The sequence below is a fragment of the Lonchura striata genome, chromosome 13 (genome assembly GCF_050655825.1).
Source record: "Lonchura striata isolate lonStrDom1 chromosome 13, ASM5065582v1, whole genome shotgun sequence".
In the NCBI taxonomy this organism is placed as follows: Eukaryota; Metazoa; Chordata; class Aves; order Passeriformes; family Estrildidae; genus Lonchura; species Lonchura striata.
Genome location: NC_140715.1, coordinates 7,272,650 through 7,299,806, shown reverse-complemented (window position 1 = coordinate 7,299,806; position 27,157 = coordinate 7,272,650). Strand labels below are relative to the sequence as shown.

General features: G+C 38.9%; 1 protein-coding gene across 20 annotated transcripts in view; it reads left to right on the top strand.

The window, feature by feature from the left end:
* The window catches only part of TENM2 (teneurin transmembrane protein 2), a 1,518,527-nt gene that overhangs the window by 953,645 nt on the left and 537,725 nt on the right, over window positions 1-27,157 (top strand). For all 20 annotated transcript variants that reach the window (XM_085591001.1, XM_085591002.1, XM_085591003.1 and 17 more), the window contains one exon: window positions 9,478-9,583. The gene's annotated coding sequence lies outside the window, so the exon portion shown is untranslated. The remainder of the gene's footprint in view (window positions 1-9,477; window positions 9,584-27,157) is intronic.

Here is a 27,157-nt window from a genome sequence, read left to right as displayed (position 1 = left end):
GATTAAAAAGACCCAATAAAAATAAGTAAGAATTTCTCTAAACTGCTTAATGAGGCCTAATAGAAATCTGAATTTCAGATCACATTAGGGTTGTCATATGCCCTAATTTCACATGACAGCTCTGGCTTGCCATGCAGTTGGCCTTTTATTTTGTGTCACGAATTAACCAACCGTGTGTTCTTATGCCACTGTTTTATTAGAGCTACACTTAAAAGATGGGAAAACTTAATTACAGTAGTTATGTTAGAACACGAGTTACAGGACAGGGAAATAAAGTCCCTTTCAAACCATATTTAGATATTTACAATATGGATAAATATAGAGGAATGAAAAATTCCTTCTAGTTTTCCCCACTTCCTAACCATACAGGGGTGTGCAAAGTGCAGCTGATGCTCATTAGCAGTGATGTATCAGCACCGAGGGGCTGTGCTGCTCTTGCAGCTCTTTCTGTTAATGGATGACTAATCCTGGATGAGGCACACAATACATTCACAGGTGAAACAGTTCTTCAAAATGAGTGGTGTTTGTGACACTTTGTAAAACAGAGTGTCTGTAGTCTAGTTGAAGAAAGGGGATCTACTAAAAATGTGAAAGGGTAAAAAGCAACTGTGAACTTTTCAGAGCTTTTTATTGATGGGTGTTTTTGTTGGTATGTTTGTTTTGTGGTTTTGCTTCCTTTTTAAATTTGCTGTTTACTAAAAGGGGATTAATATCTCATAATGCCTCTTTTTCAGTACTGTGGCATGATTCTGTGTCTGAATCACACTATCTTGTGGGCCTAAATAAATCAGGTGATCTATAGTGCTTGAAGTACCAACAATATTCTGGGGTTGGATTAACAGCTCGGGGAAAGGTGAAAATATAACTTCTTGTCTTCATTTGCCAGTGCAGAAGGCATTATCAAAATGAGGTGTTAGTTATCAGCCAAATCATTCCTGTCTGTCTCTGCCTGGAGTTGGAGAGATGCCAGAAGGGACTAGAAATACAAGATGGGCTGCCCTGGCTCAGATCGATGGCCCTAAGTGGATGCCTGGGGACAGGACAAGAGGCAGTCATAATTGAAATGCCACTTAGGCTTTCCCAGGCTCACAGCCCTTTTGGTCCGAGGACTTTCGGAGCTGGATGTGGCCTTGGCTGCTTGGGAAGCCTCAGTGGGGCTCTGAGAGGAGCTTTTTTGCCATTGCTTAAATCCTTGTAAACCTGTGGCCTCCCCAGCATCCCCTAACAAATGTGCATTTGCTGTGTAAAGAACAGACTCTTTTAAGGAGGGAAGAAAAATGGAGAAAAAAAAGAATTTTAAACCAGACTACCGCTAGTTCTGTTTATGTCTCCTGGCTCTCGTATGAAAAGAGTCAGGAAGGTCAGATGACATGCCTTGCAGCTTTCCCTGTGGTGTCCTTGCCTCCGAGTGGTGGGTTTGGTCCAAGGGCAGTAAATTCAGGGCATTGTTCGCTGTGTTCAGGCAGAATCCTTCCTGGGAGCACCCAGAGAGGGCAGGAGAAGGTGGGGCTGATGTATTGCTGCTTCTCTTCTGATCTCATCAAAGCACATGGGGACTTTGAGCATTAACATAAAGGGCTGAACTGCCGTGGTGGTGTTGTGCTGGTCTGGATAGTTTGAAGAATACACTCCTGTGCAAGGCTGCATAAAGCCAGAGGCATCTTACCCATGCTGTCACATGCACGTGTCTGCAGCTACTCAGTTTAGCTGCTCTTCATCTACAGAAATGAATGTGTATTTATACATGTATGCAGTTATATCTCTGAACGAGAGAGGGTCTCTGCTAATGTAACTTTATTCATCTCTTTTCAAGAGACAATATAATGCTTATCTCAGTAAGCCTGTAAATAATAATGCTTGTCCACAGACCGTGGTTGGAATTGCAGTTACTATTGATTTTTCATAAAATTCTGTTGGAATGGTTCTTAATTTAGTGGAATGTTAAGCTTTGCTTATATCCAGCCCCAGTTACACTTGTACTTCAGTGGTGTCTGGTGATGGTGCTGTGAATGGGTGCACAGTTCCCTTTATCCCCCCTGAAGAATCCCTCCCAATGATTGAAGCTGCCTCGGGTGCTTCCATAGTGTCTGGTGCAATGTAAGGATGGGAAGAGCAGGACTTGACATACAGGGTGTTTATGACTGAAGATGCAGATTCACCTCGGGTGTTGCCTCACTGCTGCTCCCAGCAGCACTAAAGGACTGGGGCAGCTCTTCCCCCTGCCCTCCCTGCTGGTACTGCCTTCACTTTCTGGCAGCCCCAGTTCCTGTCCTCCTCTGGTGAGCTGTGTTTGGCCTGATGGGATCACCCACCTTGTCTGTTCCCTCTCCTGATCTTCCCATTTGCACCCTAAGTGTCTCTCTCTTACTGTTTGGTTCTGCTTACCATGATGCCCATCTTTGAAGCTTTGCAGAAGTTCTGGAAGTTCATGATACTCTGGCACTTTCACTGTAAGTTTTATTTTTTTCTCTGTTTTATTTTATCCTTCTTTATTGGAAACTCTCAGTGTAAACTAGTGGTAAATACAGTTATATTTATTTTCGCGCTTACAAGTGGAGCTTCTGATTAATTTCTTCAGGTTATTATCTACTTGGCTGTTTGTTTCTATCTTTTCTTTGAATCAGTAATTGCTGAGGTTTATGCTGTGGTCTGTACTCTGCTGAGACATTGATTAATGTTTTGGTTAGCTGAGCTGCTTAAAAAGAAAATCTAAACCAAAACTGAGTATCAAGAGAGAGTGGTTTTCTCCTTGGTTGTGCAGCCTGGGGCCTTACAGGGTCACCAGCTGTGGTGGGCACAGCCCAGGATGTTTTGTGCTTCTCTCCTGCCCAGTGCCAGGGTGTTCATGCAGCTCACTCAGACATTTTCCTTCCTCCTTCCAACACTTTTTTTTTCCTTCTTGAGCAATGAATGAATTCTTCATTGTTGGTCTCTTCTTTACTCTCCAGATTATTGATGGATATTTCCTCTTTACATGATGCTTTCTCAGTCTTTTGTTTTGTTACTAAACAAGAGGTATTATTTGCAGATGTTAAATACACACTATACCTTTCTGGGAAAAAAAAAACAAAACAAAAAGAACAACAACTTTCCTTTCAGATTGATATATTTTTTAAAATACATAGGAAAATATTTAGTTTAGTCATTTCTCCTCTAGAGTTTTTGTGCCTTTTCCTTTTAGGTTCTTCCTCTTGCAGTTTTAGGAACTCCTGATACCCTTGAACAGCACAGAGACTTTGAAGTTTGTTATCCAGGGGTTGTGATCTATCCAGAGCTCTGGTTTGTAACTGGATCTAGTCCCTGGATGAACTACCCAGCAGCGGTGTGAATGATGTAGTTTTTCACTGAGCAGAGTTTTGCTTTGTCAGTGTCAGCTGTCCTGATTTGTTGGTGCAATGGCTTCTTCCTACAGCTGCTGCTTGTTAAACACCAACTTTTACTGTTGTTCCACTGCAGCATCTTTAATTTCTGTGTGAAATCATGGTCTTCTTCACGTTTGGATGACCATGGTGCTTCCCTTCAGCTTCTGCATTCTTTCCTCCTGGTCCTAGGGATACATATTTCAGTAGACGTCTTAGACTGGTATATTTTTTTATTTTTACTGCTTTTCATTTTATTTGAATTAAGACTGCTATATCTCTGAAGATGTTACAAAGTTACTTCAGTGGTGTGTTGGAGTTTTTTATTCTGCTGTGATTCTGCTGTGATTTTTGCTCTCTGCCTCTTGAAAGCAGTGCTATTAGATGCTTACCATGGTCTTTTTTTTTTTTTTTTTTTTTTTTTGCTAAAGTCTTGCTGACTTTATCCAGAATTTCTCTTGAAAATATAAAGCATTGTCTTCAACTATTACTAATGTTCATTAGAAAAAAATGATGCTGTTTTAAGCTAGATGTTTGGAAATATGTCAGTTATGAAGTACTAAAGTTACACACTTGAGAAATCTAGAGTATCTTCCTTTTTGTAATATAATTTTTTTGATTCTACAGCTGCAATACATTGAAAATACGTTTATAATTTCATGGCTGTTAAAAGCTTTATTATTATTATTTTTTGTTACCCAGATTTCAGTTAATTTCCATTTTCTAATCTACAACTCTCGGTCATATCTTTTGCTGGCTAATAGGAAGAAGAAATATTTTTTCTTTCAAGTTTGGACTGCCTCTCATAAACCCAATTTCCATTATATGTATTGATGTCAAGATGAGGAAAAACATATTTTGAAAGTTATACTCCTATTTGTCAAGGGTGCTATGTTATGATTAATATCACTTTAAGTAATTGTCATTTGTATTAAATAACAACTGAATAGAAATTCTAGATATTCCCTGATTTGCTGGAATGTTCAGTATTTTATAAATCATTAGTTTAAATAAGTTTCTGGTTGATGTTAACTGTATGCATTAAATATAAAGGATGCACTGTGCATACAAAGTGAGTTGACATGAAAGTACTAGAATTGGTTTTTGAATACTGTGAATACAGTTTTTCTTCCAAGTCATCTCTCTGCAAGCTTGTCTCTGTCTTTATTGTCACACTGGCTACACTGCAAGGCAATTATTCAAGTTGCCAAAGAAAAAGAGGGGTGTGTGAGGATGGAGCAGTGAGAAAAGTCAAGGACTTAATAGCCAAGACAGAGATCTTTAATTAGAATTTGTCCTGGCCTTTGGGTGAAGTTGCACGATGATACATTTTCTTCAGAACCACTGGTGCAGTGCTGGGATCAGGTGCAGCCTCAGAACACATCAGTCTTGGGAAGCTTTGTAGGGTGGTGTTTGTATGATCAGTGCTGTGGGTTTGGTTTGGGTTTTTTTCCTGCTGAGGTGAAGTCCATGACACAGGTCGTTCAAAAAGGAGGGGGATACCATACCATGAATGGTTTGTGTAGTCTTACACTACAGCTGTCAGCCCCTGACTGGGACGTTCTGTGTGTGTTCCCATTGCTGCTGGCACTGCCTCCTCATGAGCAATACACCGAGCCAGAGTGGGGAAGTGCGGCAGGAGGAGACAAAAGAAACAGGACTGGTTTGTGAAATGAACAGGGCTTATGCCTTTATTAATGTTCAGCTCTTTATTAAAAAGATCAGCAGGGCAGGGGGCTCAACACGGAGCTCGCCCCTGCTGTTGTAGCTTTCCCAGCAGCTGAAGGAGAAGGTGGCAGAGTCTGTCCCTGGAGTCTTTGTGCAGAGTCTGTCCCTGGAGTGTCCATGGCACACTGGTAGCCAGGGGTGAAGAGGTGTCCAGTCTGTATCTGAAGTCCTGATCAGCAGACCATCCTCTCTCCTTTCCTCCTGGCACACTGGTAGCCGCAGGGTGAGGGGATGTGCAGAGCCTGCTGCCAAAGTCCAGCAGCAGCTGTCCCCTCTCTTTCCCTCCTGGTAACACCAGGAAGAGTTGCTCCTTTGTTCCTGCTTCCCACAGCCCAGTCCAGTCTGGTCCTCTGCAGGCTATGGTGACAGGTTAGACAAAGACTAGGAATTACATCCCCTTTTCCCGAACCAGCACACCCATCCAGCCCCCTCCACTGTGCCCAGTCTTCCATTTAGGGGTGTTTTCATCCCCAAAACCTCCTCCCATGATTCCACTGGTCCCTCTGTTTTGCATCCCAGTCCTAGAATGGCAGTGTGGGTGGGGAGTGTAGGTGATTCCCAGGAGCAATTGGCTAATTAACATTTCAATATCAGTACCTAGCTCAAGCCAGCAGTGTCCCATGGGATCCAGGAAGGCACTTTTGTTCATAACAGTTTGGTGAGGTGGCCAGCCAGGGTCACTGAGTGGCCACCTCACCACTGGCTCAGAGCAGCCAGGTGTTGCACAGCTGTTGTAAGGAGCCCGTTGAGTTCCTGGTGGGAGCAGCACTGCCTCTCCAGCCCAAGCACAAGGTTTGTGATTGCTGCTGCTGTGTTCCTGTGGTGCAGCCTTTAGTAGAGAGGGGAACTGGAGCTGCTGTGTCCCACAGCTCCCTGCATGGTGACAGATTGCAGATTTCTGCACTGGCGTGGCCAGTAAATGTGTACTTGTGCCTTATTTACTGGGCGTGTAAAAATGCTTATCGCTCTGAGCTTACAGCTGAAGGCACCCAAGCTTGTCCTGCAGCATGCAAAGTGCTGTGTAATGCCAAATGCAAGGAAAATTGGGCACGTGGTATTCACAGACACTTCTTCCATCTTCTCATGCCAAAATCTCAGGCAATTAAAGCGGAGTAGTGTCCTCTGGGGAGCGGTGAGCATGGAGGGGTTGGTGCTGAGCAGCATCAGGGTGAGTCGGGGAGGCTGCCTGGCCTGGGGCCAGCAGTGTCAAAAATGAGCAGGAAATGGATTCAGTGAAGCTCTGAGTACCTTGTGCTAAATGATCTATTGACTAAAAAAAAAAAAAAAAATTAAAATTAAAAATACTACTAATAAAACAAAATACAGAGTATGTACCAAGCAGGACAAATTGTCTGTGTTATGTAGATTTTGCTGTTTCCTGGCTTTTGGATGCTTGCAGCTGTGATATTTCATTTCTATCATTACTGTGTGTCTAATCTATAACCTTCATCTGAGAAACACGACTCATTAATTAATCATTACCAAGGGCAAGACATGCAACAGCATCAAGTGTGCCAAATCCTCTCTCAAAGTTTTTAAGTGTCTGACTGCTCGTAGATAGCATCTCGGCAGTCCTGGCAGATTACTCTAAAGGACCAGATCTTGCAGCACATACTCAATTTATGGGTTTTTATATCAGTTCTTCCAGTGGCACTCCAAGTAATTTGCAACCCTGCCTTCCATTTATTTAACCCTTTCCATACTGCTGCTCTGAGCCCTGCTGCTGTGGTTCCTGGCACGGCTGGGGTGGCTGGGATGTGGATGGCAGCAGGGACCTGGAGGTGGCATTGGTGCAGATGGGCAGCCCTGTAGTTCTTAATGCTCACGTGTGCCTCAGTGGCACTGATGTGGAGATGTGGAGAGGCATCATGGAAATGGGCAAACTCTGCTGCACTGTGACTTCTCTTCTGAGAAACAGTGAAACTCCATTTATATGCTGGTTATGTAGTACCTGCTAAAATTATTTTTATTATTCTAAGAGATATCTGAAAGGAACAACTTCATTCCCTTTGGCTTTGCTTCTTTTCTTGCTTGGTTTGGCTTGTTTGTAAATACTGGTTGATGTTTACAAACACTTCTCCCCTGCTCTCTTATAGAAAGCTACTTCAAGGCAAAAAAATATTAGAACTTGTCAGACTGTATTTTTAGTCAGTCTTGGTAACAAGTACTTTATTGACAACTCTATAATAAAACATGAAACCTGTTTTGATTTTTGTTAACTAATTTTCTACATGGATTTATGATGGAGATTTTTTTTTTGTTTGGCTTGCTTGGGCTTTGTTTCTTTTCTAATTCTGTTACAGCTAGAAAGTTTCACCTTTCTTTGGACCTTCCACATATAAAGAGGACAAAGGAAAAATTGAGAACTGAGATTGTAGCTCTACTGCAGTTTTTTACAGTTATATGCTTTTACATTCTCCTATGACTTTGAAAAGCTCTGTACTTACTTCAGCCTGATTTTTAAAGTCATTTTTGCACGATCTTTTCTCTTTCTTACGCATTGCTCCATGAGCAGAGGCGACTCCAGCAGCCCAGTGAGGGCCAGCACGGTGGCCAGGGTGGGGGTGACAGGCTGGCAGTGCCTGGGCAGGGCTGGACCTGTCCCCTCCTGGTGCCAGGGACTGTGCCCCAGCAGAGCCCTGAGCATGGCCACTGTGGGCTCCAAATCCAAAAAACTTCTCAGCTGTAGCTGCCAAGTGGCCACGTGTCCTTCAGTCAGCCAACAGCTCCCTGTGATCAGTTTGAAAAGTCTGGGTGAGGTGGGCTTTGCTGAGGTTTAAAGCTGTTCTCATATGAGGTAGATTTTAGCTCTCACATATTAATTATTCTTTTTCTTGGTAGCTTATCAGTGTCTATATCTTTGTAACCCAGCACTGTTCTTGTGGAGCTTGCTGTTCCAAATCCAGCAGCTCCTGAAATAGTGATACACAAACAGGGAACGTATAAAATAATTAACAATTATAAGCAAATACTGTAAATGGCACAGAATTACCAAAGCAGGAGGTAGGTATTAGAAGTGTAATTTGCACTTAGGCATAGGTTGATAGGATTGCACAAAAGAAAGTAAGCATAATAGTGAAAATAAGGAGATTATGAAAGTAAAGACTGTATCCCAAACCCTAATTAGTGAGGTTATCTGCATTTCAGCTTTCATATTTGCTCATTAAAAGCACTGGGGTTTTTTTCACCTTGATTCATATTCCTAGAAAATCTTATGCCAGGATTCTGGCCATAAAGATTTTACATGATACTAATGTAAAATGTGTATCCAGTTCTTTGTCTTATTTTAAAAAATGGATGCTTTATGGAAAGCTGTTGGCTTGAAATGCCTATTCATTTCTGGGAGATAAACCTCAGCAGTTAAGCAGTTCTAGTACATCAGGCTTCTTTTTTAACCAAAAATAAGTACTGTTAATTTAAATTCAGTGAAAGACATGGATAAAGCAGTGTTAAATGCTCTCACTGTTAAAGGAAAGTAGCTTAAAAGTTTCATGCAGAACAGTGGAAAGCATTAGCTTGTCTCTATAGGCTTTTGTACATACTTATGATGAAACATTTGGCTCTAATATTGATGGTTGACATGTCTGTTCTCCCCTGCAGCCTGTGAGAATTTTGTATTTTTTGAGTGGGCTGCCATAAACTATTCTAATTTTTTGGCAGAATGACCAATCACTTCTTCACCCTTATTTCTTATTGCTTAGTTTCATAATGCAAGGTGAAACACATGCTTCTTTCAAAGGCATCTTACATATCATTTTGGCTCTGGCTGGCTCATTTCATTGACCAGGTGGAAATTGCTGAAGCAATGGACATATTAGGTAATATTTGTTTTTCCAAAAATACTTTTGTAGATAATAGAAATTCTGAAGAAAATGTGTGAATCAACAGGTATTAGAAGGTACTGGACACTGAGAAAGAAAGTCATAAATTGACAGAGAAAGCAATAAATGGTCTGTGAGGTGCTGACATCTAAGGCTATTTTAATTTAAACTTTTTTGGTAATAAAAATGCCCAGTGGAAAAAGTATAGTGGTGCTAAAGTATTGAGAATTTCTGCTTAAGTTCATCATGGCCTTTTGTTCTTTTGAACTGAGTAGGGAAGATGTAGTTATGTCATATTTACTAGTTTAGCAGTGTAAAAGTTAAATTACTAAGCAACCTCTGTGCTTGAGTGTCTGCATTTGGGACAGGGTGGAGAGAGAAGAGGAAGCATATGGAAAGAGGAATCTAGATTTATTTCTTACATCTGGTGTGATTAGATTGTGGGATCCTCTTGATGGTTAAAAACTGTGATAGATAAACACCAAAACACTGTTGAAGCCTTTAGTTATTGTTAGGATTTTACAGTTTGTTTTTTTTTCCTGAAAGTTATACTTATTTCTTTCTAACAGATCCATCTTGGTTTTCACTGCCTACTGCAGTTAAGAATTCCCTCTCCCCTGATGAGCTAAAGACAAAACCCCTGAGGACTGCCAGAGCCAGCACTGCGACTGCCCGGTCAGTGAGTACTCACAGCCTGACTTTTGTGTGCTTGCTCACAGATGTGTTTGTATTGTTGGCCAAAGTGGTTCCAACTATGCTTCAAAAGTGCCTGGGAAGATCTCTGCAGGAAAAGTGGTTTTGTAGAGGAAAGCAATTTGTCTCAGCACTTTGCTCTGAAGAATCTACTTCAGTCTTTTCCAGCCCAACTGAATGGCTTCAGAAGGCCCCTCTAAAAGGAATATGCCTTTTTCCTGTCTACCTGCATGTTCATCTGGGGTATTGCTCATCCTGACAAACTCAGGATCAAATGAGGGTGTTAGGAATGTATTGCTCCTGACATCAAAGCAATTTTCACTCAAATGAGTTCTTTGTTCAGATCCTGAACACAGCAATTTTTTTTTTTACTTAAGCTGTATGACTGGCTGCATATAGTTCTATATCTGTGTATAGAGAATAGATGCCATGCAGAGAAAAGACAAAGAGAAGAAACCTTTTCATTATCTGTTCTTTCATGGTGTCTGTAACTGCTGGTCAGAATGCTCACAAGACACCCTACAGTTTAATTAATGTGTACATGTTGTACACATGCTCTGGGAATTCAGGTAATTATATAAAGTACCACACTTATCCCAGTGTGTCCAGCAGTGGAAATGGGCTGCCCTGCTTAAGAATAGCTGAAGTGTAAAGGGAACATAACCTTTGGTTGATAGAGTCCCATCAGAAAAAAAAAAAAACAAAACCAAGCCCAACTTATCTTCCAAAAAAAATCTGTCTTCTCTTATGCATTTTAATTTTACTGAGAAAGAATTCTCAGGTGTCTCACTGAAAATCATACTCGAGTAATTTAACTCAGTGGCAGTATTTCATGGGACGCTACCTCCAGATTGTGCCTTTTCTGACAGAAATCTCTCATTTGGAGTTAGTTTAATATAACATTTTGAATTGTTTCACTTGTCTTGAAAAGCATGGCAAAATAGTGGAGTTTAGATATGGCAAGCATCAAATTGTGAGGGAATTCTTTAATTCACACTGAAAAAAATCAACACATTCTTCTGCATTGTTTGCAATGGGTCACTTGGTTGTCATTATGTATTTCTACTGGAAAGTTAATTTCTGACTCCAGGGCTGTACTTTTTCAGTTTTTAGACTATTAAGATCTGTGCTCCATATCATAAAGTAAACTACTCCAAGGGCCTGATCTTTAAATTTTCAAATTTTATATAGTGTAAGAAAATTAAAAGGAGAAAAATGAGATACCTCAGTATAAGGAATCCTTGATCTGGTGGGATTGTGGTGGTTTTAAAATTTATTTTTGTTATTTTACTGGTCTAAGTTTCATGACAGCTTTCTGCCATTTCTGTATGGTTAGAAACATGAAATAGAGGATTCCTGCAATCCGTTTTGGCTATTTTAAGTGTTTCCATCTAGTCTATGTATAAGTTATTTGTATATGCTCTGTGTACATGTTCCTGTATTTAAGAGATCTTCATAGCCCATCTTTAAGTAGTTAAGGAACAGATTGACAAGTACTTCCCACACCAAATTCCAGGAGAGCAAACATTAAATGATAAAAGAAGCTCTCACTTTTGCTCTGTATCTCAACTGCAGTTTGTCAGGGAAAGGTTGCAGAAGTAGGTCCTTGGTGAAAATTTCAAAACACCTGATAGCTCAGTCTCAATATCCCTGCTGTAGTCTTGGTTTGTTTGTTTTTGCTGTTTTTTACAATAACACCAAGTGATCTCCCAATGTCAGACAGCAAGTCTGTAGCAAAGCTGAACATGAAACCAAATTCATAATTCCATGCAGTAACTGTGGTTGAGAATATGACTGTTTAAACTTTCAATATGATGGCTAAGTCCTGTGCATTACTTATTTCATTGCTCTGGAAAATACTGAGGCCAGGAAGGATTTTCAGATACTGAAGAAAAACTTGTCTTCTTGCTCCCCATCTTATGTCTCTGGGAGTTTGCTCAGGGTTTGGTTTGAGTTGAGACACAGCTGGGACAAGGAGCTCAGTGGTGTTTGTGAGGAGCAGAACTTTCCTTTGGTGGCAGTGAAATATTTGCTTTAGAGGATCTCCAGCAGTTCCTCCAGCTGAAGGAGGGCTCCTCACAGTGCCCTAGGACAGGGGAAGAACACAAGCACCACAGGATCCCACACAGCATGGTACAGCAGCTGATTTGGGGTTTCACTTTGGGGCTTTAGGGTTTTGGGAGATGTTCTGTCTTTATGTGGGAGTGAGTCTCCCTTAGCTGAAGGTTTGGGGTTGGGAATTTGCCCTGAGCTCTGTCCCAGGTGCTGGTGGCATCACTTGTTTTCAGCCTGCTGTCTGTTCTTAATTTCACTCCTAAACTTGTGCTCCTGTGCATTTCCTGGTGTGATGAGGAAGTGTTGGTAACTTCCCAGCTAATTCCCTTTTGTATGGTTTGCCCAGCCCTTCAGCACTGCCTGTTTTTGCCTTATTCTTTATGAATCTGTCAAAAACTCACTGTCAGTTCCCAAACCACTGTCGAGACTCATTTTCCTCCACTGTGCCCTTCTCCAGCATCCTCTGGGTTCTTCAGGGGCCATGGTTGTGGCATCAATATTTCAGCATATTTGTTAGGTTTGGGTTTTTTTTTTTCTTTCTTTTCAACAAAGGCTGCTATCATCCCATCATGGTGGATCAAAGTCTTTAGAAAGTACCTACCTTAGAGGAAAAATAAGTTTAACTTCTTGAACAAAACCCTTGTGGACTTATTCTCAAGGGAGGACTCAGTTTCTTAGCTTTATGTATCTTGACAGGAAATTCTCGTCTTCTGAGGGAGCTGGAAGAAAACAGCCTTTTCATCACTGCCAACTTCTGTGCTCTTCTTAGTTCCAGGTCTGGATGATGCAAATTTTTTGGTATTTTTAGTGCTGCCACTCTGAAAAAAAGAGCATATTCTATATGGTTTGAAAGCCTTCTGTAAACTCCCATTGGTATGAATAGTCAAAACTACTTGAGCAAATTGCTGAAGAAGCCTTTTTTACTGTCAGACTTGGCTGCCTCTACCATGTTGAGTTTATTAGTTTGCAATGATTTTGAAAGGGAACAGAAAGTAACAAATAACGTGTTCTTAAGTATTTGTATCTTTTATTTTTTAGGCAACAAACTCGCAATCAGAGCTTGATAAGTATTAGCACTCACAAATGGAGCCACAAAACCAATGCAACTTCTGCTATTGATTTTTCTTCTGAGTAACTCTTGGCAGCAGAGGCAGGTTAGCATCCTGTGTAAGCATCAAACTTAGAGTAAATGACTCTAAATTATAATCTAACCAATGAATCAGCATTGCTACAGTGTTGTCCTCCCATTCCTCACCCCATACCTGAAGTGTATATCCCAAATAAGAAACAATGCATCAGAAAATTGTTTTAATTTTATTTTTTAATTAAATACAGAGAAATGGATGCTGTCCTGGAATTACCAGCAATAATAAAGCCTGATGAAAGAGCAGGGACATATATGCTATTAAAATACATCATTGTAATGTGGTAATTACAGAAGTAGAATTAAGGTGTTGCCCATGATTTTGTAAAGTATGCCATATCACCAAGTACCACTTTTTAAATATTTTTGTCTTTGTTATGAAGTTCAGTAAGGTATTAATGGGGCTAACCACTTTTACAAGTGGTTTTAAATTTATCAGGACATATACCCACACATTGGCCTTAGCACTGCAAGCATATTTGTCGGGAGAGAAATTTATTTGGCAGCATTCTTTAAGACACAAGATTTGATATGAGGAGATGAAGCACTGCCATTTCTCTAGTACTGCATGAGCAGATGAGAAATTGAATATTACTTTGGATAAATTCAGACCTCTCTCAGATGTATGGAAGATTGAAATAATTCAAGCAGAACAGTAAGTCTAGGATAATTTAAAAAATAAAGTACTGTATCTTAAAGTATTTTAGTGGACTCTAGATATGAGTGTTCAGACTAAGAAGGATGTAGTGAGAAAAACTAAATATATAAAAATACCAAATTATCACTAAATTCAAGTAAAAATGTACTGGAAAAGATAACTGGATGTTTGAGGTCCTGTTGTTTTTGTTTGGTTTCTTGGGTGGTTTTTTTTTTGTTTGTTTGTTTTTTTTTTTGACTGACTGCTATGTAGTGTACAAAGTTGAGTGTTGATAAATAGATACTGATAATATTTGCTATTTTATGAGAATTCTCTTTGAATCATATACAAATTTTATTAACAATAATCTGTATTCTATGCCATGGCATTGTATAATTCATGTATTCTTCAAATACTTCAGTGGGATATGAGATTTTGTGTGAAAAAGGATATTGTATAATTCATTTTTTTTTTATAAACTTGAGTGGGATAGGAATCTCTGTGTGAAAAAGGCTCTGTGGGGAAAAATATTTGAGCTTTGACCTTTGATTTTTCTAAGGACAAGTTTAATATATGTCATAGTTTTTAAAAAAGAAAACTCATCTTTTGCCTTCTGTGGGAATATGGGACTGTGGGTGAAAGGGTGGGGAGAGGAAATACTTTCAATATTCAGGCTGGCCTAGAGTGGCAGCCTGAGGGAAATGTTAGGAAAACTATCTGAATGCTTCTTAAAGTGAGACTGAAGGGGACAGTCTTGCCTAGAAGCTCCAGAAATGACGTTCTGTGCATTCTGGGGCTATCCTTGGAAAGCCCAAAGAAAACAGTTGCAGCTCATGACAGATGGTTCTCTGTGAAATAGTCTGTGGTACCTGCTACAAGCACTGAATAGAGGTGCCTGATGTGAAGGGAAATGTAAAATCCTGTCCGTGGTGCAGTAATCTGCCCTTTATTTATGGTTTTATTCCTTCCTTCCTGTACTAAAAACTCAGCACTGGTAATTCTAGGTTTTTGTGCAACTGATTCTGAATTCATCCTGGAAACTTAGTGGGGTTTCAAGAGAAGTTTTATGTGTTTCAGAATGATGTAGCCCTTCCTGTTTGATGATGAATCCTGGGCTGAACTATTTCAGAGTGAAATGGTTTCCTTGTGAAAGGTCCTATTTCCTTGTGAAAGGGAAAGTTCTCAGTCAGCATCTGTCCTGGAAGAAACCCTCTGTCTGTAATTACTTCGTGACTGCAGTTTGAGGTGCTGTGACTGTGTAGGTGTCTGATAAATGTTTTTGGTGGAATGGAGCACACGTATGAAGAATGAGTGGATAAAGCTGCATTTCAGTTCCATTCATTCCAGACCAGTCTGATGCCTTTGCCTGCATGAGCAGATTATTTTTGTGTATTTAACAAAAAAAAAATAAATCTTTATGAGAAGGGAATGTTGGTAAATCTATGTTTTCTTTCAGGTTTTTCCTTTGCTTTTTATTGCACTGTTGGTGTTTCTAAAAGTAGCAGGTACAAATAAAAAATATAGTTACAAAAATTAAATCACGTCAACTTCTAGTGAGCAACCTGTATCTGCTTGGATAGGTTCTTCAAAAATCAGGTGTGCTAGAAAGAAAACAGAAGTAGATGAAAACTAAACTGCCATCACAGTGGTAATCAAAATATTCAGTGTTCCCAGACCTTGTTGTATGGGTAGCACCACCCCATCAGTGCTGACAGCTGCACGTGCTGGGTGCTGCAGCTGGGCCATGAATCAGGGACAGTGAGCCTGAAGAACAGCTCAGGTGCCCCTGGAGATGGCTGGTGCTGACTGCAGGGCAGGAGAGGCCCGTGAGCAGGACACCTTGCAGGAGTAACTCAGTTCTACACATCAGGGAGCCCTCCAAGGGTGCTACCCATGCACTAGAGGAACATGGCAGTAGGGCTTGGGAGAGCCCTTTGCCATTCCATGAGGTCTGTGAGCCAAGATGACCCCTCAGTACAAATGTTTTTTGTTCTATACTCTTATTCTGCCTTTGAACTTGAAGCTGTGTGCAGGGAAGGTTGTGGTTTGCTAATTGTCTTCAAGCTATTATTTATTCTCGGTGACACTGGGTCTTCTACAAGTTTGCATTTACATAAACTTGTCTCACAATGTTGGCACCTTTACAGTGAGCTGAAATGGGAAAACAGCATGGTTCCTCTTGCCTTACATGATCTACTACTGAAAACCAAAATGTACCTAAGGGTGAGTTTCATCAAATTAATTTAGAATTATAAACTCAATATTGCTGGATTTTTATTTGATTTTACCTTGCATCTGGCCACTTGTTTTACTGGCCGATGGGTCTCACCTTACCTTTTTGAGCATGTGCAAAAGCAGCTTTGCTTCATGCAGATCCTTACTGACCCAGCTTTTTATACCCCCTGGCAATCTACTCTGTACTTGTACAACACCAGGTTAATTACAGCCTTATGAACATGTGCATTGAAACAGTCTGCCTACTGGTATAGTGATTTTTTTGTTCTTTTGTTTTACAAGGCTGCATCTTCTTATTTTTTTAATATTAGCTTTGTCATAACTGTCATGTGGCACATTTCATGGACAGTTGAAGTTTCCCTCACTTTAGCAGAAATCCTTATTCTGCTATTGTGCAGATACCCACGTTTGAGAATGAGCATCTGCAGCTACTCAAGACACAGAGATGCTGGTGAATGTGTCTAGGCATTTTCATTTGTTGTGCTGTGTTGTCCCTGCATAAATATGCAGAAAATCTGGCAGTTGAGCAATCACAATGCAAAAAGAGAAACACACTGGTGTTTTGTTATGTGATAGCTGGCTGTGCCACTGATTATAAAGCATGTAGTTGAACCCAAGGGGAAGGAATTTTTCTTTTAAAAAATATTCTAAATATTTTTCTTATCTCAATTTTTTTTTTGTCGATCTCCTTAGCAACAGAAACAGATGTTTCTTTTCTCTTAGTCATTACATTCAAAGAAAGTAGCTGCTTCAAAAATAAGGAAAGCAATTTCTATGAACTGGGTAGCTATTAATTATTGCCAAGATGTTTTAGGATGATAATAAGACATGCAACAATTGGCTTTTTTCTTTAATTGAAATATAGCTATCTAGTTAACCTGTGCTGGTTAGGTGAGCTAAAATCTATCTGCTCTTATAGTGCAGTTGTGTGATAAAGACAAGAGTGAGCTTGAATATTTCTGGTTTATTGAGGAGATACATAGTATCAATGTGCACCTAATGTTTTATTAATTCATGACTTCAAAGCGAGTCAGTGAAGAGTTTGCCTTGAAGAAAAAGAACTAAATATGCATGCCCTTACAAATATATATTTTTGTATGTCAATTTACAATATGAAATAGCATAATTATTTTAGATGTGGACTTTGTTTTACCTTGATGCTCTTTTTCAAATTACCATCTATTTTTCTCTGGATTTATTTTTTTTTTTTTTTTGGTACAATTTGAAGCTTTTACTTGGGTTTCAAAAGGGTTTACTGATCTGTGATTTTCATCTGTATGGGCACAAGTGCCTTCCTAATTCAGAAGAAACTGGCACATGTTGATGAGCTTTAGAGAGAAATGAGTTAGGACTGCAGAATCAGGATATGGACTGGGCTCTGTCAGCCAAGAGAAACCGAGTCACCTTTGCAGTTTGGAGAGAAGGATTTTTGCTGCTGCCCTAGTCCTGAGTGATTGTCATTTAAGATAACTGCATGTGCATGGACCCACATGTGTGCTTGAAAACCAGGGCAAAAGAGGAACCTTCATTCCTGATAGTGTTAATCGGTTTAGTTCATCTCATGGAGATTTAGTAGCACTGTTGAGGGGAAAAAGCAGTTGTTCACATGGGTGAAATTGGGAAGCCTTAATCTCAACTGGGGCTAAACTGGCAGTTCTTTTTTTACAAACACATTTTCCTGCAACAATCACATCCACAGCAGGAAAAAGAAAGCAGAGCCTTTGACATGAATTTACTTAAAGAACCAGCAAAGCTCAGAGAAGGAAAAGGTGAAGATCAGTGTTATGCCACAACTTTTACACACATTGGTTACTGTTCCTGATGCTTTCCTTTTGCTTTGTCTCCCTCCAACCCTGAAAATAATAATTTTGATTGGGACTCCTTTTGCCACATGTTGGTGGCAAAAGTGGTTTTGGAAAGCTTTACCAAAGAACCATCCAGAGCATTTATGAGGAGATGGTAACAGATGGAGAAGCTGACTTACAAATACTGGTTGCCAAGCAAACCAGGATCTTATTTATTACTAAAAAATTAGTAAATTACTGAATTTGTTTATATTACTCTAAGATTAACCACATTGCTAGATGGGGTTGTATAAAACTCTGCAGATAACTTACTGAAGATCTGTACTTGAAGACTTGCATAGGATCCTGCAAGGATATTGGCATTCACTCTGTAGTTATTTCTGTTGGATTTTTAGTGCATTTTTAGTGTGAGGGCCAAGAGCACTGAGAACTTCCTCCATTCCAGAGCTGATGAGCTGGGAGGAGCAGTGAGCAGCAAATCCTGGCTGTAATCCTTTCACCTGGCCAGCACATCAGACAGATGGGCTGGCTGCCCAAATGCTGTTTCCCTGGGAGCCCAGGGGAGCAGGCCACTCTCCCCCTTAGGTTTTGCTAAAGCAGTGGTGGAACCATCTGCATTCCAGTTAGATGTGCAGAGTAATCCAAAGTACAAATATGAAACCACCTTGATTCCTCAGTAAGTGCAGAATTTTGGTGTCTGCTGGAGGTTAGCACAGCTCCTCAGGGTGGGAGTGCTGCAGGAAGCAAAGCAGCAAGCTTTGGGCAGGGCTGAGTTTTGGGGAAGATGGGCACTGTTGTCTGTTCACCCCCGTGGAGCTTCTGTATGTGGGCTGGGAGTAAAGCTGTCTTAAGGGAGGACCTGAGAAGGGAAGGCTTTCATCAGCTGTGGCCAGGGACAGCGTTCCAAAAATGGCAGGAATTTTTGTTGCAGGAAAGTCTTAGAAAAGGACAAAACCTCGGTGTGTAGGCAGGGAGGCAGCCTGCAATGGGTATCTGCTTGTCTGTAGGCAGTCCTTGCCTGGTGCTGGCTGCTAAAGTAAGTTAGGTGTTATTCCTACTCAGTGTTGAGTTCACTCAGTTTATTGTAGGTGAAGCAAATGTTAGCACTATAAAATAAGAGTAGCTAAATGAAATCTTGCTGCCAGTGTCACCTGCTGTAAAAAAACTCAAACAGATCTATGAACTCTTTGGTCGTGCATTCCATGCCAGCCTTTGGTTCATGCTGAGTCTCTCCTGGTTGAATTCTTGGAGTAGGGGGCCTTTTCTGGGGAGCAGGTGATGGTGCAAATTCTTTCATGGTAGCTGCAGATAAGGCAGTGAGGCAGCCCTTTGCCACTTGGAGCAGTTACAGTCACCAGGAGGGCTCTGTGCAGGACACCCTGTCCTCTAGCAGTGCCTGGAAGCTGGTGACTACAAGTGGAAAAGGACTAAGCTGGTTTGTGATAGAAGCAGGAATTTCACTTTCTTGGTGTCTCCTTAGCTGACCATCCAGCCATTTCAAGCATTTCCTTGGCATCACTTGTCTTGGTGTTTCCTGAATTTTGGAAAATCATTGCTTACATATTGGTGATCTTTTGGAATAAATGTGGATCATTCCTACAGGGTATTTTAGAGAAAATTGCAGATTTTCTTTTGTCCTCTCTGTTTGTTTCATATGTAAGCTGTTACTGTCCATAGATTTACTTATGTCTAAGAGAGAATTTAGAAGAAAATTACTACTTCTTTCATCATTAAAGTGGACCAAAAAATAACACTGGCTAAAAAGGAAGTGTTCTCAATGCCTACACAGTTTGATGGACACAGCTCTTCAAATGCTCCCATAGCAAATGGGGGCCTTTTTAAACTTCCAGGTAAATCACCCCTTAAGGAAAAACAGCTGATAATTCTGCAGCTCTTCATGATGTCTGTCCACAGGTTATTTTTAAAGACAGAGTTGTCACAAAGAATATTTTAATACTGAAAGAATTCATTCCACTCAGTTTAATGCTAATGAGAATGAGACATGTAAAATCAGTATTTTGAATTGTATGTAAGAATATAAGGGTTAAATATGCACTTTAACTGGACTGAATATTCATATCTGTTGAGGGTTTTTTGTGCATGAAAAATACATGAAGGTAATTTGTTGAATCAATATTCCTGACAGGCCTGTTTCATCATCCATGGTTTGTGTGTGGTTTGTCAGGGGCTGGGAGAGGATTATTTTGGCTACTTTGTTTGTTCTTAGTCTGATTTTAACAAAAAATCTGAATTAATTGCCTTAGGTTGGTTCGGTCACAAACAACAGGTTCTTTGTCTGGTGACACTATACTCCTGGAATTAAAGAAAATGTATCAGAAAGAAAACAATTAAGACTAATTGTCTTCAAATGTTTGGCAAGAACCACTCCAAGACTTCATAGTTACTCTAAATTGAGGGTAAATTTTTAGTAAAAATATTGCATACATTAGAATCACAGAATTCAAAATTGGGTACTGATTTTTAATTTTACTGTAATGATTATTAATTATGGTGACAGACCCTAATCATGCATATGTCAACACTGAAGACCATTTTTTGTTACACATTTCAGGTATACTCTTAAAAATACTACTATTTTAAATCAACTTGTAATATAAACACCTTCAAAGAACCTGCTGCTGTGTGGAATTCATTGTGCTCTCTAGAGAAGTGTAGAATCTGTGGAAAAATGCTTTTCATCCACCAAAGGAAATAGGAAATTTGACAACATGCATTTGTCTACAAAATGCGAAGCAATATCTGATGAAATATGCTTTGTCAATAAAATAAATTGCCAAACAAAATGTAATCCTTCCTCAAAATACGTTTAGCCTGCACAGTGAAATAAGCCACTTCCACAAAGTGCATTTGGTTGCTTGAATTATTTTGATTTGCTATCAGAATCTGCAGATAGTGTTTTGTGTCTTTTTTTATTGTCAGACACTGTATATCAACCTTTTTTTGTTACATATAGGTAAAATGCATTTAATGTGAAGGTAGACATTAGATGAGACAGCCATATGTATGTACATATGTGTACACATGTATGTATGGACTTGGTTGTAAATTAAAAGAAAACTTGGGGTCTGTTAAAAATAATTGTATTTGGCTAAACAGAAATTTATTGCTAAACTTTTGCATCTCATGGAAACTAAAATACACAGTGCTACAATTGGAAAAGTCACTGCGGGTTTGGCTCCTTCACCTTAAGTACAAATATTCTCCCTGTTGTGTCAGGAAGAAACATGGATAGGAATGTGTTTATTTTTATCATATGTAACCAAGTAAAAATTACTTTTCGTATGTTATTTCACATACCAATGAACTAGCGGCTCTCATTAAACAATGTATGTTTATATAGAACTGGACGAGTTGGACCACTGATGTTGAGCAGTGTTCCAGGAAATGTTTGCCTCCTTCCTTTCTCCTTCCAGCCAGGTTCTGTAGGTAAATTTATTTGAATGGAGCATGACTGCTTCAATGAAAGAATAACATAATAATTGTTGAGTTATCTTTATATTAATTTGGAGGGTATTATTACTCCTGTCCCTTCAGCTGCACGTTTGTGAGCTAGCACAATGATAATACATGATAAAAGCCACATGAGCACGGAATGTCAGAAAGAGTTGACAGAAAGCTCATTGGACAAGCAGCAGACTAATCTATATGTGACATATAGGAGGTGGTTTTGTCTGAACAGCTTAATCACTGAAATGAGAGATGAGCCCAAGTACCTGAGGATAACTTGGGTTCTTGGGTAAATGTCAGAGCTGTTGCATTTTCCTCTGTTTTAGTGTAAATCAGGATTGCTCACTCTTTCCTTGTGAGATTTAATGCAGTAAATCTTTATGGGAGCTGTCTGAAAATTAATAGCTGTTGTAGAAGAAACTACGTAATAGAGCTTTAAATTATAGTTTTGAATTATGTATAATTTAATATTTTATTACATAGTTTTATATAGCACAACTAATGGAATATCAATTAAAAAAAAAAAGTCATTATTTTTTAAATGTTTCTATTGAGCATCAATCCATTCTTTTTGCTTCAGCTTGTTAGTGCACCAGTGATTAAATTACAATTACACTTCCCCCTAATGTATTTCACAGTTTAAATACCCTGAATAACATTGTTATATGTGAGTTTGGGGAACAGGGGCACTGGCAGAGATTAGGACTGCAAAGTTGGGCTGGAGGTATTTTTAGCATCTGTGTATGAGATAACGAAGTTTATGAATTGGTATTTTCTGCATCTCTTCAGCCTAGATTTTGAACCTTTTCACCATGTCTGCTGACTAAGATGAAAGGCTAAGAGATCTCAGAGACAACTAATTCCCTGCAAGATGGCAGAGAATTTTTAAATGCTTGTATTATGAGGGCCTCTCAGAAGAGAGAAAAAACCTCCAAATATCTCAGGTCTAGAAAAGTGTCCTTTGGTGAATGCAGCTGGGAGGGCACCAAATTCAGTCAATCAAACACAGACAAACACCTTTTGTATCTGATCATCAACTGAATTTCATCACTTCCACTGCTCACAGAATTAATAGCTTTTGTTGAGAAATTAGCAATGCAGGTTTAAAAATATATATAGTTGTTTGGGTTTTGTGGGGTTTTTCTTGTAGTTCGCACATCTTGCTTTTTACTGAATTTTCTAGCAGTATCTCACTTTAAATGACTATGTTGAGTCTTCATGAAAAATTAATATAAATAGTGGGGAAAATTAAGTGAAAATGTGTATGGACCTGATAAAATTTGGTGAGGTTGTAGTGTAACTGTAGATAATTCCATATCCAGTCTCTGAGGTAGTCTCTTGCAGACTCTGCTATATATTTGCCCTTGGATGAAGAAATAAAGTATCAAATTCTTTCTCATTATATTGAAATTGATTAGAGATAAACAATATTTGAGTTTAATTAGTTTCAAGGAAGTCTAATAATTGGAAGGCAAAAATTACTGCTATTTCAATCCCAGCGTTCAAAGTGTATAGAAAATACTGGAATTTTCTGCAGGTTAACATTGTATTTAAACATTCTAGTTGTTTCACAAAGAGAAAGGAAATGTGGCTGTTCATTTCTGTTTATTCATAAGGTGATATTACAGACAGAAAAATGGATGCACTTCAGGAATAAAATGTCCTGCATACATTTTTAAAGTACATTTCTAAAATCCTGAAGTGACGAATATTAAAGCAGCTTTAAACACACTGTGTTAATGTTTTGTAGCAGCTGGCTAAAGTGATAGCAACCAATATTTTTATTCTTACTTTTTCTGGTCCTATGTCATTCTGTGTTAATGTGCTGTCCCAAGGCTTTGAGTGTCATTTGATTCCCTCTTGCAGCAGTTCCTTACACTTAGGTTATGTTCTTTGAGGGAAATGATGATAGAAACAGATGCTATCTGTTGATCACTAATAAAAACTGCATGAAGAGCAGCATTAAGAGTTGCTGGCCCTGAGCATCGCTGCTGCAGAGCACAAAAATCAGTGAGTGCATGGTGGTGTTTAGCCTTGGGCTCCTGCCTCGTGTCATCTGCTCTCTTCATCCCTCACCACCAGCACCAAACCTCTTCCTGTCACCTCTCGCTGACAGGAGGAGAAGCTGACTTACAAATGCTGGTTGCCAAGTGAACCAGGATCTTATTTACCACTAAAAATAGTAAATTACTGAATTTGTTTATATTTCTATAAGATTAACAACATCGCTAGATGGACTTGTATAAAACCCTGCAGGTAACTTACTGAAGACCTTTTGCATAGGATCCTGCAAGGATATTGGCATTCACTCTGTAGTTATTTCTGTTGGATTTTTAGTGTATTTTTAATTATTTGATGTGCCAGAGTGATTTCTGTCAGTTTAGTTTTCAGTGCAGTTTTTCTGTGCTTTATGGCACAGCCTCTTCCCTGAAGCTGGTAGCCAGCTCTTTGATCTGAGCTTTTCACTGTGGTGGCTTTGCAGTTCTTCAGCCATGAGCTGTTGGCACAGATGAGCTGCTTTGTGGAACAAGCCTGTGTTTGCTCCTCAGGAGTGAGCAAATTATGGCACAACATGGAAAGGGCCTGAAACTGCAATTTTTGGTGTGCACTTGAAAGTTTCTTCTTTCCTTTGACTGTGACATTTTTTGTCACAAAATTTGTCAGGGACCAGTGATCCTCCATGTGGTGAGGCTTAGTGCTTTGTTTCACTTGGGTTTCCTCTCTGAACAGGCTCCCAGTATCCACTGTGGCTACAGGAATGATATCACATCAAACTGGCACTGATAATACACACCTTTGGAATTTGTCTTTCTGTCCTGTGCATGCCATGCTCCAGCTCCTGCAGGTTTGGGGTTTTTTAAATGCTGGAGTGGACTTTCATGCCTGTGTTTTCAAATGGCTGGTTTTTAATTTCCCCTCTGTGTGACTGTGTAGGAATGGGGCCCAGGGAGCAGAGCCCCATTACATAATTCCCCTGACTTCCCCTGCTTCTCAACATTAATTGATTTGGAAAGAGTTACCAAAACCAGGAGTTACAAACATCACAATCAAGGTAGTTCCATTTTCAGTCTTCCTCTGCCAGTCATGGGGGCTCTGGCTACACTGGAGTAAAATTTTATGATGGTTTTCTTAATATAAACCTTACAGTGTGTATTGAAGACAGAACATTAGAACTAGGATTTTGAGACAGTTTGGTTTATTTCTTTTTATATCAAGATCCTTTATAAAAAATGTTTGCTAAAAACTTGAGGAAAATGTATAATATTTGTGAAAATCAAATGATTCTTGGTAGCACTGGGAAGATTCATTTCTTTGAAAGGGTAACTGCAGTCTTAATCCATAACATAAAAAGATGAATCATTTGGAAAAGACAGTCATAATAAACGTTCATTTAATTAGTTTTGCAGAGGAAAAAATATAGCAAGAAACATTGACATTAAAAGAAGTATAATTTTAAATTAAGCTCTAAATGAGAATTGCTGTATTGATAAGTTCAACAAAAGCAAGTGTCTAAGGAGACTTCAAAAAGCAATGTGTACAATTTATTGGAGTGAAATAGCTTTGTGCAAACATGTATTTTGGCAAATTATTGAAGTGAGCATTATGAATGCTTTTTTGAATGGAGTGATATGCAAGCCTTCATCTAGGACCTAATATATCACCTGGAAAAAGGACCAACTATCTCCATGCAATTTTCAACAGTATGGGTATAATTGGAGAAAGACCAAAACACAGCCTTCAAATTAAGGCAGGGAGCTTACAAGAAAAATTAAACAACCAGAATATAAATGTATTATCAGAAGAGATGAACTGAAACATATAGGAAATTATCTCACATGAGGTTGCTTACTATATGAGTTTTATATTAATATGATATTATTATGTACTGATTGGTACATGAATATACTTTTCTTTAAAATAAATTTGATCTGAAGGAGTTTCATTGACCTTATCTACCGAGATGTTGCATCTTCTTTTAAATGTGATATTGTAGATGCAGTACAATGCAACCCTGCAGTTAAGTCCTTGAGAAAGCAAATTGTTAAAGTAACACGTTTAAATGTTTTGTTATCAAAACCTACACAAGAACATATATATATATATATATATATACACACCAATGCTTGCTGTTCTGATCTAGTTCTTTTTAAAGATGTTTGGTTTGTGTAGGGAGAGTCCAAGTGAGGCCATGTCCAGGTGCAATATCTCAGTTTGCATCCCTCATTCAAAAAGAAGTATTTCCAACACAAAATAAAATACCTCTAGTATGGGTAATTAAGTTCATGGCTCAACCAAATCAAGACATTTGGTGTCTAAATTATTGTCACAGTAAAGTGGAGCAGTGGAATAACATCTGCCCTGGGTGACAGAAGGAAAGGTAGTTTGAAGTCTTGAAAGCAGCTGAGATGTGAAATAGTTATTGATGTGAACGAGTAATTGATTGATCAGGTAATAACTATCCTAATTTAAACCTGACAAGGAAATTGATAGTTGATATTGTTAAATATCCTCTAATGAGGCAGAACGGAGATGGAAGAAAGGCAAGAGTGCTGCGAGTCTGGTGTGACAGTGGCTTTGATAAACAAATGCAATGTGGAATGACTGGGAAACAATGGGACACGATTAAAGGTACAATTTTCGAGTCATTTTTTAGACTGTAGGCATTATGTCCAGTGTATACAATGGAGGAAAATGAGGGAAATTACTGAAACTAGGAAAGCATGGCATTATGTTTTATTTGCAGAGAGTCTGCGTGTGCCCTACATTGTTATTACATCCTAATTATTTTAAATGGGCCCTATAAAAGCATTATGCCATTCCTAAACTTCTTGGTGAGTTTAAGCATTTGGATTCTGATTTTGTTGTTGTTGCTGTTGTGTGTGGTTTTTTGTTTGTTTTATCTCGCATCAGATACGTAGGATTTGCAACTAATTAATAGATTTACCACTTTAAAAATGTTAGTGTGTAATTTCCACTTCTAGGTAAGTTTGTGAAAGAGATCATAAAAACAACAATAACCTGAATTCACAGATTATTTATTTTCCCTTAAATTATTGCTGGTGAACTGTCAAAATGCCACAGAAAAGAAGGCAAAAGTTACTGCTTCTTGCTGTTATCTAATATATGCTTGTAATTTGGTAACCTGCTCTCCAGGGTAATTAAAGATGTAGTTTATTCCCAGAATTCTAAGGGAAAGGATCAGAAACATTTCACTGGAGTACCAGACTATGTGCATTAGCCTCTAAGTATAGGGAAATAAGTTTATGGCTTGTAATAATTGTGATAATCATTGTGCTTGGGTAACTAAGAACTCTTTATTGACCATGTTAATTATTAACAGCTATTGAAGATGCATTCTAAAAATGTTCCCAAAATGAATCTACTGTACTAAGCTTGTATTTTCTGGATTTCTTAATGAAAATAATTTAAAGCAATATTAGAGATAAAATAAAATATAATTTGAATTATTATAAAAAAAGGAAGTACTCAGTTGCATAACTTTAAGACTAAAGAGCCTGTCCTACATCAGAATTTGTGCATAGACAGCAAAAAGAAAAGGAGCTGCAGTCATAATTAGGATGATCTTGTATCCCATGTGGTTAGAATTTTTTTTTACTCCAATGTAAATTCCGATTCCTTGAAACTGAATTTTTGTGTGTTTCTAAAATTAACCAAAGCTAAGCTATGTTCTTCTAAGATAGAGTATTTAACATGTTATCATGCTACATTTTTTGTAACTATTGCTGTGGAAAAATGGGGATTTTGAGTGGTTTTTATAGGGTGCTCCACTGGGGCTTAATGCAATTAAGAAACGTTACTGTGATACAGATCACAATCGATTATAATAGTGGCCATTATGGGGGGAAAGAATGCTAAAAATAAAGTAGTTAGGCACCAATCTTATGTTCATAGTAGAAAGAACAAATACCATGAAAGTAGTAATGTATCAATAGAATATTGAACAATTATTGCATAATCATGAAAATATGCCCTGATGGCAGAGTTACTCAAGATCTCTCTGTGCCACAGAACTTAATAATTTGGACTAGAAAAGTCTTACTATTTTTGGGAAGTTTCATATAGGAATTTGTGTGCAAGAGGACTTGGGCTTTCAATTGCTTCTTTCACTGAGCCCAGTGAGTGCAATTGTAGAACAAGGTATCATATGTGAACTTTAATAGAAATCCTCTTGCAAGAGAAAAAGAGGATGT